We start from the raw sequence: 15,000 nt of genomic DNA, 5'->3' as shown, positions 1-15,000 counted from the left end.
GAATAAAATCAAAATGCTATCATTTTCAAAACATTCAATACATTCCTTAGATGGAGAATAGTGAAAAGACAACATATCAAGTGTTAAAACCGAGACAAAATATTGTTTTAGGGGACATATGTACTCATTTACATATTAACTCATTTACTATTTGACAACTGCAACACGTCTCAAATAAGCTGGGACGGGGATAAGTGAAATATTATAAACATCCAAATAAGATAAAACAACAATGAAGAACATTTCAAAATGAGTTGTACTGATGAACAATTTGAATGTCAAGGTATAAGACAATCACAGAGAGACTGAGTCACTCAGAATTAAAGATGCAGAGGGAACAATTACCATAGTTATTACATAAAGTTTTGAATTCCCTTGATTTACCGTGACTGAGTGAACGTGTATATAAGACATATTTTTGTCATTAAAATCATTGTATAGATTCATGACATCGTGAAATGTATATTGGCTGTAGTCTCACTCTAGCACCCCAAGAATTACAGATATTGAAAATTGACCATATTAAGAATGCTTCATGTGTGCAAATGAAACAGGGGTTTAACACTCTCCTATGCACCTGAGCTCACTCGAAATAGATCCAGAAGACATGGGAAACTGTCCTTTGGTTACAGAAGTCAGCAGAAGTTGCAGAAGTCAATTCTTTTTGAAAAGATTAGAGTCTTGCACATCCTCTGCTACAGTGAAAATGGGCCATCCAACTTGTGTTAGTGCTAACTTCAAAAGTCAGCCTCCATGATAACATGGGGGTGGAGTAGTACATTGTTTAAGCTGTTCTAGCTCACCTGTAGAATTGAATACAGTACTGAATGAAATAAATGGGTTTTAACCCTATTCAGACTGGGCTTTTTTGGCATTCCTGGGCCTGGGGGGGGGCTCTTTTGACCCCCCCCTCATAACTCATGAACGGAATATGGTATGACCACCAAACTTTGGGGAGATGATCTACATATGGACATCTATGAATGACATCATTTTTGTGTCAATATCTGGTATTATGACGTCATTATGACATCATCTGATTATAATGCCCAAAATTTCGCCATAATGTATTATCCATCAAATGTAGGTAATGCGCTTAAATTTTAATGATTATATGCTTCAGACCACTTTAATGCTCACAAAGTTGTCTTATGCTAATGGAAATAACAAAAAAATATGAAAAAGGAACAATAATGAGACTTAGATCAGTGATTTTCGGTCAGACATACCTGTCAGAAAACCGTTGCCATGGCAACGGCAAAAATGATAAACATAATCTTTTGGTACTAAACTGTAGCCAACAACATTTTAGGAAAAGTCACCAAGTTTCGTAGTCATAGCTTAAGTCGTTAAGGAATTATACGACATCAAAGTTGGTGCGGGCACTTTTAGCCCCCCCCCCAGTCTGGATAGGGTTAAACAGCATGAAAAGCCACTCGTGCAATATATTTTGAAAGGAGATCTTCGATTACTGCCACATAGTAAGGAGAAATTGTGTTCTCTACTATGTTTTAACAGTTTACCTCCAACATAAGGACCAGCAGGACATAAAATGGCAGGCTTTTGGTCAAGACCTGTCACACTGTAAGCACTACAGATAGAAAGGAAAACATTGCAAAACATGACAAGGAATACACCTACCATTTAAGCTGTTGAAATCATGTCCAAGATAGGAATCAACACTGTTTTTATATAAAATTATCTCATTGGTTAATGTAATTAACTGTTGAGTGATGTCTTTTGTTTTGTTTTTAGTCTTCCTCGACATTTGCTGCCTTTCATTGTCCCCGTCCCAACTCGTTGGATTTAGATATTCATTAATATTCCCCAAAACAATAATTTTGGTCAGTTTTGATGGCTGATATGTTTTCTTTGTACCGTTCTCCAACTAATGTCAGAACCAGACTTCTGAAAATGGTAGTATTTTGTTATTATTCACAATTAACCTTGTGTCCCAACTTCTATGGAGTTGGGGTTTGTACATGTTGTACACCAAGGCCAGCTACCATGCCAAACACATACATACTGTACACTTACAACAGCTACCATGCCAAATACATGCTTACCAAGCATAGCAATCTTACGTGCAAACCAGTAAATAATAAACACAATATAATTCAGATAATAACAAGTCACAACTTTGTAAACACAACAATCATACTTAACATCAGGGCTCTAAATTAACACACGCCAACCCGCCAAACACGGGTGAAAATTAATTTTGGCTAGTAGAAAAAAATACCTACCCGCCAATTTGGCCAGTAGCGCCCGAGTACAGTAAATTATGAACGGTAAACCGCTGCTATGACGAACGTGCGCACGTTAAGTATGCAGAGCCCTTAAGGCGAGATTTCCCACATTACCCATGGACACTAGCGTCACGACGTAGCCTCCCACCGTGGGCTTTCCAGTGCAGCAAGCGGCAACTCCATGCTGTTGCGCGCGCCAGCATTGAAAACATTTCAGACGACCAGCCTTCTGTCAGCTACGCTCACACTATTCTGACAGGCAGCTCTCCTCCTATGCTCTCGTCGATTTTGCTACAACCTTTTTAACGTCACTACTGCTATTATTACTAGGCTGAACCTTGCTGTAACAGGCTGCCTTTTTGAAGCAGCGAGGCCCTGACCGTTTCAATAACAGGACTAACGCAGATTATGCCTATGTTTTGTGCGAGTTATGAGCAGGCCCGTTGCGTTAAGGTACGCAATGTAGGCAGTTGCCTAGGGCCCCCGAGTAGGTGGGGCCCCCAAGGACGACAGGTTATGTACCCAACGGCAATGACGATTTTAAATAGCTTTACAATAAGGCACTGTCATCTGTATGAAGGGCTCTGCTGCGAGGGAAGCAACAGCGCCTCTCTAATACCCCCTGCTTGAGGGGTCCCCCTCCCAATAGGTTTGCATCAGCGACAACGTGAAAATGTCAATTGCCAAACAGCGCAACGACAATTTAGTCAGTCAAAGTACCCCCAGCTGGAGGGGGCCCCCCTTCCAATTGGTTCAAGCATCAAAATCCAGCGCAAATACAAACTGGAAATCAAGCGACATAATCTCTCACTGGATGTTGCGCAGACGCCAGTTCAGCCTACAGTACGCTCTACATTTTTGGCTCAAGACAGTTGCTTTTATAATACAAGTTAATTTTGAAGACGACACATTACTCTCTGTACTGCCAAACCACCAAACTGTCCCAGGCCAGTTGACATCACACAGACAGCAAGGTGCTTCATTTAGCCTACACTTTACAGTGTATTGTGTTTTCAAAAACGTCTGTGAAGCATTAATCCACGTGCTGTAACAAGCACTGGGCAAACGTCGATTGTTCAGTAACGCACATTTTCCCGACACGGAACTGTTTTGGATGTGGACAAACGCAAGAAGAAACGAATGAACAATGTAATGCCTATCGGATAACACGAGTCACACAAGTGCGTTGCGTGGGATAGCTAAATTGTAGCACAATTCCTTTCTTGCTATTACTATGGATTACACCTTGGAATTTGGAACCATGATTGTGGAAACGCGTGGATTACAGTCAGAGGTTGGGATACATTCTGGGATAGGCTACATTCTGCGGTCAAGACAACTCAAGGTAAGGGCACCGGGAAATTGGTCCCCTATAATTGACACCGTTGTCAACCACGGAGTAACGCAGGTGGTTGTTAACTTGTTCAGTGATCCTTGGTCGCTACAGTAGCCTATTCGTGTTTGCTGCGACACTTTTGGATTTGGATTGTATTTTCAAGTGCGTGATGGATGCAATACGAAAAAAATCTCGTCGAGGAGACCCCCATTGGTTTTCTTGCTTACCAATATCACATCCCCCCCAAACCCCCACTGTGCCTGCTCATTCGTTTCATTCTCAGCCTTGAGTTTCTGGACTGTAGGCCTGTTGTTTTATGAGTCAATATTTCGTTTTGCACAAATGGAGCACCCTCGGTTAGATTTTAAAAGTGATTGGAAAGATTAGACCATTCTTTATTTGTGCAATGATCATGATTTTCGTGGTAGGGTGAAAAAAAACCTGATTGGGCATAGGCCTACTTTCATGTGAGAGGTTAAACAAATACTGAACATTCAATTAGCCTATGGCCTACTTCATGAGAAATGAGCCTACTGAATGGAATGGGCTTTATTTGCCCAGGTCTTTCTTCATAAAGTTTCATAAAATTAACTGTAGGGACTAGTTATCATAATAATTAGATTGCATTTCCTCACAGAAAATGCTGGTGTACACATATGCTTGCTTTTTATGCATTCATTGCCCTTCATGCATGTGTTGCCCTAGCCACAACACTGTCTGTAAGGTGACTTGTTTGTTCCTAGGTTTCCATGGATTCTGTGACATTATGTTGTGGTAGGCTATGTGACAATGACTGAAGCAGTGGCGAACCGTGAGCACTACGGCTGGGCCTTCACTTCAGCCCTCAGCCCTGTTTTTTTTTTTTTTTTTGGGGGGGGGGGGTCGCGTATGCACGGGCTGATCATGCCAGGGTCGCGTATGCACTTCTGATAACTTATCAAAAGCAATTTGCGCTGTCACAGACAACCTCCACAAAATAACACAATAAATAGACCACAGATTACTGAATGCCCCGAATTAAGAACTTGAAATAATAAAAATTGTGTTTTTTTTACTTACCTAGTCACATGAACACGAAATCCATTCGTCGGTCTTTCTTGGTGAAGTGGGCGATGACAGCGTCATACAGTTTGTCCTTAGACTTAAGCTCCAAAAGAAGTCCTTTCTCGATCGACATCAGTGCCAAAGCTCCCAGGCGAGCCTGTCCAGTAGTGTTTCTGGCGTGCGTTTTGATGCGCTTCAGAGCCGAGAAAGACCGTTCCACGGAGGAGGTGGACACGGGAATGGTCAGCACCAGGCAGGTGAGGCGATACAGCTGCGGCATGCTCTCAGTCAGCTCTTTAAGTGTGATAAAGTTCAGCAGGTCTGATGGGCTCCTTCCCTCGAAGCTTGCCATGTTATACATGACTGTCAGTTCAGTCTTGAGCTTGGGGAGGTCAAAGTGCAGCCCGTAGTTTTCAGTGAGGCACTGGAACTCCGCGCTGGGGAAGTTTTCTCGGTATGTTGCAAACTTCTTGGGGTCCAGCAGGGCAAGGAACATCAGTTTTTCGTGATCCTTGAACCTGTTCCTCAGCTGAGTGAGAATGTTGTCCAGGATGTCACTGTGCAGGCGCTGGTACGCTGCGCGCGCGTCTCCAACGCTCTGTGCCCTGCGGCCGCTGGGAGCCCCGACTTCGCTCACCGTGTCCTCGTAGATGGAATCAAACTTCGCCTTTTCTCTCTCCGTGGTGCTGCAAAAGTCAGCAATGCTGGACTAACAGAACTGCATGTCGTACTGCTTATTCTGCAAGATTCCAAAGAGCACATCGGAGTAGGCGAACACAGCGTTGAATGTGGCGAGGAGGAAGCAAAACTCGAAGCCCGTCAGCAGAGCGAGGTACCCGTCAGCGCTGTGCACAGTGTCGTCGTCAAAATCATCGTAGTTGTCCACAATGAATTCGAAGAGCTCCACGAGTTCTTCTCTGCGCTCATAGACAGTGCAGACCAAACGCGAAGAAAAGTTCCATCTTGTTGGTGTCACTCTTGGCAGTCTCCGCTGGCATATTTCATCCAGGAGTTTCGTGCGTTTACCTGATGTGGTAACACTTTATAATAAGTACCCCTTTTTGAGCATTAGTTAACCCTTAGTTAAGCCTTATTTTAACATTAGTTAACCCTTAGTGAAGCACAAGTTAGTCATTATGTAAGTATTATTTCTTATTTCTTAATCATTAACTACTACCGTTAGTAAATGGTTTGTGTGTACTGATGTAACTGTTCGCTAAGCAAAGTTAAGCCTTAGTTAAGCCTTATTTTTAACTTTAGTTAACCCTTACTGAATCACGAGTTAGTCATTATGTAAGTATTATTTCTCATTTCTTAATCATTAACTTCTACCGTTAGTAAATGGTTTGTGTGTGCTGATGTAACTGTTCGCTAAGCAAAGTTAAGCCTTAGTTAAGCCTTATTTTAACATTAGTCAACCCTTAGTGAATCACGAGTTAGTCATTATGCATTTCTTGGTAATGATTTGTTTATGGTGATTGAACTTTCTGATAAGCATTAGTAAACCATCATTAAAATGTCAGATAACCCACCTTTATTTATGAAAAAAAAAACATTATCTCTTTGTTGCCTCCTACCGCCTAACCATTACGTACTATTAGGCATGTATGGCAACGGTTTGTAAACTCTTGCTTTAGCATTAGTGAAATCTTAATTAACCCTTTTGTAATGGTTAGTGTGTGATGACTGGTAACATGGCAAACAGTAAGTTGAGGCTCATGTGACTGCCCCTCATGGATGTTTCTGGGCATTAACAAATGACTTGATAAGCATTGCTTATGCATTATCAAGGATTTATAACCCATTACTTAAGTATATCTGGGGAACTGATCTAAAGTGAAAACCTTCCCATGCTTTACAACACATTAACAAATGACTTGTTAAGCATTGCTTATGCATTATCAAGGATTTACAACCCATTACTTAAGTATATCTGGGGAACTGATCTAAAGTGAAAGCCTGTTATGGCTTCACAACACATTAACAAATGATTTGATAAACATTGCTTATGCATTATCAAGGATTTATAACCCATTACTTAAGTATATCTGGGGAACTGATCTAAAGTGAAAACCTGTTAAGGCTTTACAACACATTAACAAATGACTTGATAAGCATTGCTTATGCATTATCAAGAATTTTCAACTCATTACTCACTCATATCTGGGAAACGTTTAAAGTGAAAACCTTTCCATGCTTTCCAAAACATCAACAAATGACTTGATAAGCATTGCTTATGCATTATCAAGGATTTATAACCCATTACTTAAGTATATCTGGGGAACTGATCTAAAGTGAAAACCTTTCCATGCTTTCCAAAACATCAACAAATTACTTGATAAGCATTGCTTATGCATTATCAAGGATTTATAACCCATTACTTAAGTATACCTGGGGAACTGATCTAAAGTGAAAACCTGTTAAGGCTTTACAACACATTAACAAATGACTTGATAAGCATTGCTTATGCATTATCAAGGATTTAAACCCCATTACTTAAGTATATCTGGGGAACTGATCTAAAGTGAAAACCTGTTCAGGCTTTACAACGAATTAACAAATGACTTGATAAGCATTCCTTATGCATTATCAAGAATTTTCAACTCAATACCAACTCATATCTCGCAAACTTTTAAAGTGAAAACCTTTCCATGCTTTCAAAAACATCAACAAATGACTTGATAGGCATTGCTTATGCATTATCAAGGATTTACAACCCATTACTTAAGTATATCTGGGGAACTGATCTAAAGTGAGATTCTGATAAGGCTTTACAACGCATTAACAAATGACTTGATAAGCATTGCTTATGCATTATCAAGGATTTAAACCCCATTACTTAAGTATATCTGGGGAACTGATCTAAAGTGAAAACCTGTTAAGGCTTTACAACGCATTAACAAATGACTTGATAAGCATTGCTTATGCATTATCAAGGACTTACAACTCATTACTAACGCATATCTGGGGAACTTTTAAAGTGAAAATCTTTCCATGCTTTCCAAAACATCAACAAATGACTTGTTGAGCATTGCTTATGCATGGGAGGCAACATCTGAGAGATCTTACTATTCTCATCAAAAATATTTACAAACCACTTACACAATACATTTGAGATGTGAGATGATGTGCTTCATGGTAACGGTAACACAAGACAGACAACTTCAATATCTTTAACTATTTAATTTTTAAAAGTAACAGTTATCAGCTTAAACAGTAACACAATGAAGAAAGAGAGATGAGGACTAGCAAAATGAAGAGATTAGATGAGGGGAGAGCTTGTGGAGAGGAGAGGGAGGCAAGAGAAGAGATATAGTGCATTCATTAATCAAAATTTTCTACAAGGGCCGGTGGCGTTCATGTGTGCTTCGGATGTCAGTGTTTGGTATTTACGTAATTACCACATGAACACACAATTAGGAACTGTACTGCATTTAAAAGATAATTTCTACTGGGCAGCAGCAGCGAGCCCGTACTTTTGAGCTCAGCCACTTTGCACTGTAGTTCAGGATTTCCCAAAATAGTTTTTTATAATAAAAATATATTGAGAGTCTGTAATAGTGATCTAAAGTGAAAGCTGTAGAAACTGCATGATGACTTCTGTTCAGCTATGAAAATACTCCGGGTGTCGGCGGGCGTTATGGGAGAGAGGTGGCCGGGCGTTCACGGCCGCTATGGGAGATAAAGGGTTAAAGGAACTTTTCTGACGATGATGGTCCTTTGTAAAAAGTTTCAGGGGTAAACTGCCTTCATGATGCTACCTGTGAGGAAACAAACAAAAAAAGCACAGTTTTCAATTATGGGCAATATTATTGGACACAAGTCATGTAGAAAGCAATATGCACTAAGAAGCAGGAACTCAGACCGTTATCGACTTTTTCCATATACAGTCCCTTCCAAAGGGTTTGGAACAGAAAGGCGCATGACATTGGAGTACATCTCGTCTTATTTAAACCTACTGTATAAACATGCCATAGGGTCATTTCACGTGAAATCAGACACTTTGGGACCCGACCGACACCAGTGTTAATTTCGTGACGAAATATTTTCGCCATAATTATCGTTAACGATTGTTTTTCCCCTGACGACAATAAAACGATAACGAAAAAAACAGCATGTGTTTGTACGAAAAATACGATATTGATTCATATTTTCGTCAAAAAAAATTAAAATGTGACTACAATACCATCAAATAGGAAGATACCAATACCAATACCAATACCAATACAAATAGGAAGCATTTTTGTTAATATGTCACTGAAACATTGAAAAAGAATTTCCTGATCTTTCGCAAGTCGCGACCCATCTGCTCCGCGTCTCCCTCCCCTCCCTCACACACACAAACACGCAGGCACAGTGACATGCAGCGTCGGTGCTGCACGCCCGTGACCTTTTTTTAACAGCAGTAGCCTACTTTTCAGTGCAATCCTGGCTGGACAAAAATATTGTTGCCCATTTATCCATGACGAAGAAGTTTATGCAGTCATGAAATAGTGGTGGTGCTGTCTGTCCTACAGTAGCAAACATCTTTCTCTAACGATGCCTTTTTTTTCTCCACTCCCAATCGCTTTCATGAACCTGCTACCCGACGGTCGTTGTCTGATCTTTTTTCAATGTTCGCTAATGTTTGTAATTTAAGGGTCTATGCGTAGGTACAAGCCTTCTGATAAGAATCACTTTAGTGCTGATCGCAAAGGATTCGGAAGTGTGGAGTTTTGCGACTTGTTTCAGTCAAGGACACTGAAATAGGAACAGGGTTTCTGCACATTTTGGATCACCAAATATAAGACTTTTTAAGACAAATATAAGACCTCTGATGATAAAATATAAGACCACCGCTCGGGGTGAGGCATTGCAATATTGCTTATGTTACATTGCTATAATGAAATGTAGGCCTAGTAAATAATTATATATAATAAACACATTTATATGACTACTGTGCTTTTATAGTGTAACCTAGGTAAACACAGTGTAAGCAGTAGCAAGGTGTAACTGATCTGTAGGCCTACAGACACCATGCATGCATATGGTCAGTTAATTGACAACTGGCATTTAATTGAGGGTCCCACGCATGTTTTGACAGCCTATGGAAAAATCAGATGAATGTTCATCAAATGCCTTTAAATGTAGGCTACACATTAAAAATGGCTAAACAATTCATCATTTCTGATGGATAAATAGTTGAATGCACTTTGCTATTAGGAGAGAGGACACCTGGTGTCAAAAGGGTTAAATGTACGACTACTCTGAGTGACTGCCGTTTCTCCTCCTCCAGCTCGCTTTATCAGAGACGGGTAGCAGAAGCAAGCGTTCTAGTTTGAGCTTAGCCTGTCTGTAGTTTGTTGTTCTCTAGATGGGAGCAAGAAACGGCGCTCAACTTGGAAGCGATTTCCAGCATGTCCATAACAAGCATTTAGCGCGTTTACCGTTGCCCATCTGTTTACCGATTTGGACATTACGCACCTAGCCAGATCATTGGCTTCGTACATATTCTGTTACTCATCCAATTTCGTATTGCCTCACGCTCACTTCCTCATGCTATCATCATGTTAACGAAATCATTTTGCATTTGACAGAGGCGTCAAATAGCCGGTCACGTATCTAGAGGCGATTTTGAAAGTTTAGGCTATTGTATGAAGGAACAATTATTTTTGAATACGGTCATAATGGACTTTATGAAATGAACCCTTTACATTTAGCAAACGCTTTTACCCAAACGCGAGGGCATGGTTAACATGCTTGCGATAGACAACATTTAAAAACTTACCCTCAACGACTAAATGATTATGCGTCCTCCCGACACAGTTAACATCAAGCTTCATATTCCGACGTTGCTTTGGATAGCTAACGGTTTTATTTCTTGTCCTCAAGCCACATTACACTGAACTTGCATCTATCTACCCATCTAGATTAACGTTCATATTTTTTCGACCACTTTTTCGACTGTTTCTACTAGAACATGCAAGTAGGCTAGACGCTGCGCCCACAGGTCTGCGGCTGCCTCCGCTGTGTGGCCAGCGGGCTGCGCTGCGCCACAAACACAGATCAGTTTCATCTACTTTTCCGCATCTTTATGAGGGACGTATGCCGGTTAAATAAGGTTTATAGCGTCAAAGAAATAGACTTTTTTTCTGAAACTCAAGCTACCCAGATGAAATATAAGACCTCCCACGTAAATATAATACCACACTTCCAGAAATTGGCGAAATATAAGGCTTTATAAGAGCTTAAAAACCAAATATTAAAAGTAAGACTTTTTAAGACTTTTTAAGGATCCGCGGAGACCCTGAGGAAGTAAACGGCCTTTCCACGCTTTCATATGCGTTTTTCCAATAACATCTTGCGAATGCATGCAACCATGCACACAACCATGTCAACCAGAGTGCGTATGCCATCACAACTTCGCATCAAGCAAATAATATGCAACAGCTTGCAATACGCGCACGGGAGAGAGAGAGAGAGAGAGAGAGAGAGAGAGAGAGAGAGAGAGAGAGAGAGAGAGAGAGAGAGAGAGAGAGAGAGAGAGACGTCTTCCAACAGGTGCCTGTAGGCTACCCCGCGACGCTCTTGATTACTGGTATACCCACAAGTATTTTTTCATAACGTGCAGTCCCGTTTTTCCCCCGAAGTCGTAAAATATCGACAGAGCTTTATGAGTGTCGTGGCCATGATTTTTTTTACACATTGGACGCACTGGCTTATAAGACACTCTGGCAGTTTTTGACAATATTTCATGATTACAATCAGGGTTCACGTTAGCCGGCTGTGGCCGGACATTGGCCGTTTGCATGCATGAATGACCGGCAAAATAAAATGTGGCCGGACAAAATGTCCGACAAAAATGACTGCAATTAGTCAGTAAATAATATTAGCTCATTTTAAATAGGCCTACTTAAAGGTACAAAACACCAGTAGGCCTAATATGAAACTGAACAAAGCTGAAAATATTTGAGAATAGCCTATGTAAATGAACTTGTCATAAACAGCACGCAATATTGCTTGCGCTCTCGTCCCCACCGTCGTTGTCCCCAATCAAGTTATGCTTATAATCACTTGGCTCGCGCTGGCTGCTGTGCTGTCGAGGAACGATTCTGTTTTGTTGTAGGCTATTTTTACCAATATATCAGTGGACACAACAAAGGGCATTGCATTTGCGAAACCGTTTCATGCCCAGTTGCGAAGTGAAGCCTAACGGTTTGGGACTCAATGGCATGCGCAGCATCGCAGCATCAAATCACTTTCACTTTTACCTCTGCTGAAGAATGGTGGTGGATCTCCAAGTAGGCTACAGAGGGTCAAGTTAAATATTCCGGAGAACGATGGACTCGCGAGAAGTCCCAGTGAAAGTGCATGCAGGGCTTTATAACTGTTTTCATCACCGGCCAAAACGTGTAGCCCATAGAGCATCGTACGGAACGTGTCAATTCCATTACTTTCGAGAGCGCAGGAACACAACGCAATACAGTTCAAATTTCAGTAGCGTCGATACCATTACTGCACTATTACAGGCATCACCTCGTTACTCGGGTTTGCTGATAAAACACACTGTTTGAGTTGATAATTTAGGGATCTGCGCACAGCACGTGGCTGGCTGTTTTTTTCTCTCTTTCAGTTCGAGCTCTCGAGTGTGTGAAAGAAAGCGCGCGTTTACTCCCCGGAGCGCACAAGCAGGGCTCTAAATTAACACCAGCCAACTGGCCAAATGTTAGTGAAATTTAAGTTTTGCTGGCAGAAAAGACCAATTTACTTCACTTTGACCCATTAGGGAGTGTGTGTTTGGCTATATGAGAGAAGGTCCGTTAGATATTTCAAATGTCCGGTATTCTGAAATACAGCCGGCCACTTGTCCGGCCAGTAAGAATTCTAGCGTGAACACTGATTACAATATGTCATTTTAATCACTGATGTCCCCAAATTGTATTTTAGTTTGACAATTTTATAGAGAAGTGTAGACAAGAGGAAATGAATGTAATATTTTGGTTGACTAAAATTATTTTAGATTTCGTCGACTAAAATTGTATGAATTTTAGTCAGCTAAAACTAGACTAAGAAAAAAATGATTTAGATGACTAAATTGTGACTAAAACTAAAATTGCATTTTCGTCAAGAGACTAAAACTAAAACTAAATAAAAAATTCCTCTCAAAATTAACACTGACCGACACGGATTTCAAATCATACTTGCTGTGCCTGATTAATAGCAAGGTAGCACCCCAGAACTGCATTTGTGCGAATCTGACACCAATATTAAGGGAGAAACAGACTAGCGAAGGTTTACATATGAGGGTAGGGTATAGTCTACATGTTTCTGACATTGGCTCAGCAACTCACCCTATTGGGTGCTCGGTGCTGGCTGTGTCAACATGCATGGGTGGCTACCCAACACTGTTCAAAAACATGATGAGATTTAATATGACAAAATATTTATTACATATCACTAAAAGCAAATACTGTGTTAAGCCCTACATAGCCTAAATAAACGAAACAGTGCCAGCATGCATACTTACACTGGGTCTGCGTCAGGGGGCACTTCCAGGAGATCTGGTCAATACTGTGTCACTGGTGTCAACAGTGAGTGGGCTGAACGTTCATCTGTACAATGTAAACAAACATTTAATTATTTCCCATACACCTAAAACAATTACATGTGTATGACATTAGCTCACTAACTCACCCTATTGGGTCATCCTCCACTCCTGGGTCCATCCCCATGTGCCATGGGTGCCCGCTGCTGGCTGTGTCAACATACATGGGTGGCTGGCTACCCAACACTGTTCAAAAACATGATGATTTAGATGAGATTAAATGTCACAAAAACAATGCCAGCATGTATACTTACACTGGGTCTGCATCAGCGGGCACTTCCACTTATCAAATAAATCTGTCATGAGCCAACAACTGAGTGAGGAAAAAGTCAAGTCACAATTTAGCTTTCATGACAGTAAATTACTACATGAGTGCAAATAAATACATCAGCAGGTTCACGACGCCATGAATTATTTCTGAGGTCAGTCAGTAGCCTACTGTAAGAAAGCTTGGGACAAATCATTCATGCAGTCATTTCAGAAGTCAGTAGGCTTAAGCTTACCTCATCTAAACATACAAAAAACAACATGACTCACTACAAAGACCTCAGAAAAGAAACTAACTTACATTTATGGTAGTCCAACACCGTTAGTAATGTGCCAATCTCTTTGCCTACATCTGCAAAGCTACTCAACGTGACACCCCATCTCAGTTTGTTTACATCCGTACACTATGGGCATGAGATTGTGTATCTTGCAAGCGACAGGGATTCATCTTTCAAATAAGAAAGGACTATGCAGGCAATTGCATGTCTGTTCAGTGAATATCAAAACATTTTAGCAGCCAAACTTACTTGGATGCAACAGCAGCAGCGGCAGCAGCAGGAGTAGGCAGTAGGCAGCAGCAGGCAGGCAGCTCATCGCATGCTCTTCTCGCATTCGCTCCAACTTCTCGTGTCAACTTTGATTAATACTTCCGACAGAGTCAACATCCACATACCAATACGTCCGCGAAAACACCTTGAAATGACGACTCTTCTCCGTTTAGACTTGTAATTGTCCTTCAGTAATATAAACCGTGAACACTGAACAAGACACTACTTCCTCAAAGTTTAATGTGTCCCCTCAAAGAACGTCCCCTGGAAACGCATCACTGATCACAAAACAACATCCGGTCAATTAACCACTTCCTGGAATATTTGAATTATCAGAGACGATGCTAATTAGAATAAGGCAAGGCAAGGCAAGTTTATTTATATAGCGCATTTCATACACAGGTGCAACTCAATGTGCTTCACAAAGTTAACAATGTAAATGAAAGGAAACAGGGAAGAAAGAAGGAAATGAATTGGAGTCAAAAAGCATTTAAAAACATTAAGATAAAACATAAGGTAAAAATAATAATAACATAAAATAAAATAAAACAAATTAAATAGAAATAAAAATAATAAGAATAAGTAATTTAAGCTAGGGGAAAGCATCTGAGAACAGCTTTGTCTTGAGTCTACATTTAAAGCTATCAATAGTGGGTGCATTTTTTATGTCATCTGGAAGCTGGTTCCAAAGCTTTGAAGCATAGAAGCTAAAGGCTGCCTCTCCACACTTTGTTTTGACTTTTGGAATCACCAGCAAATTCTTCTCCGTTGACCTTAGTGACCTAGTTGGTGCATACAGCTGAAACATATCCAGTAGATATGTGGGTCCCATTCCATTTAGTGATTTAAACACAAGTAGCATAGCCTTAAAATCAATTCTGTAGCTTACTGGGAGCCAATGCAGCGATCTTAAAATTGGAGTAATGTGGTCGAACTTCCTTGTCTTTGTAAGAACCCTTGCAGCTGCGTTTG

At 40.7% G+C, this 15,000-nt stretch overlaps 1 protein-coding gene and 1 long non-coding RNA gene across 2 annotated transcripts in view; both read right to left on the bottom strand.

The window, feature by feature from the left end:
- Nucleotides 1-15,000, bottom strand: part of LOC134443788 (NACHT, LRR and PYD domains-containing protein 3-like) — a 104,239-nt gene that overhangs the window by 5,668 nt on the left and 83,571 nt on the right. The gene's annotated exons all lie outside the window — the stretch shown is intronic.
- Nucleotides 12,965-14,126, bottom strand: LOC134443773 (uncharacterized). Its single transcript, XR_010033742.1, has 4 exons — nucleotides 14,008-14,126; nucleotides 13,303-13,399; nucleotides 13,136-13,220; nucleotides 12,965-13,013 (listed from the first exon to the last, which is right to left on the bottom strand). It is a non-coding gene; the product is annotated as an uncharacterized LOC134443773 (long non-coding RNA).

Source organism: Engraulis encrasicolus, unplaced genomic scaffold (assembly GCF_034702125.1).
Source record: "Engraulis encrasicolus isolate BLACKSEA-1 unplaced genomic scaffold, IST_EnEncr_1.0 scaffold_36_np1212, whole genome shotgun sequence".
NCBI classification, from domain to species: domain Eukaryota; kingdom Metazoa; phylum Chordata; class Actinopteri; order Clupeiformes; family Engraulidae; genus Engraulis; species Engraulis encrasicolus.
This window is presented reverse-complemented; position numbering and strand designations above follow the sequence as displayed.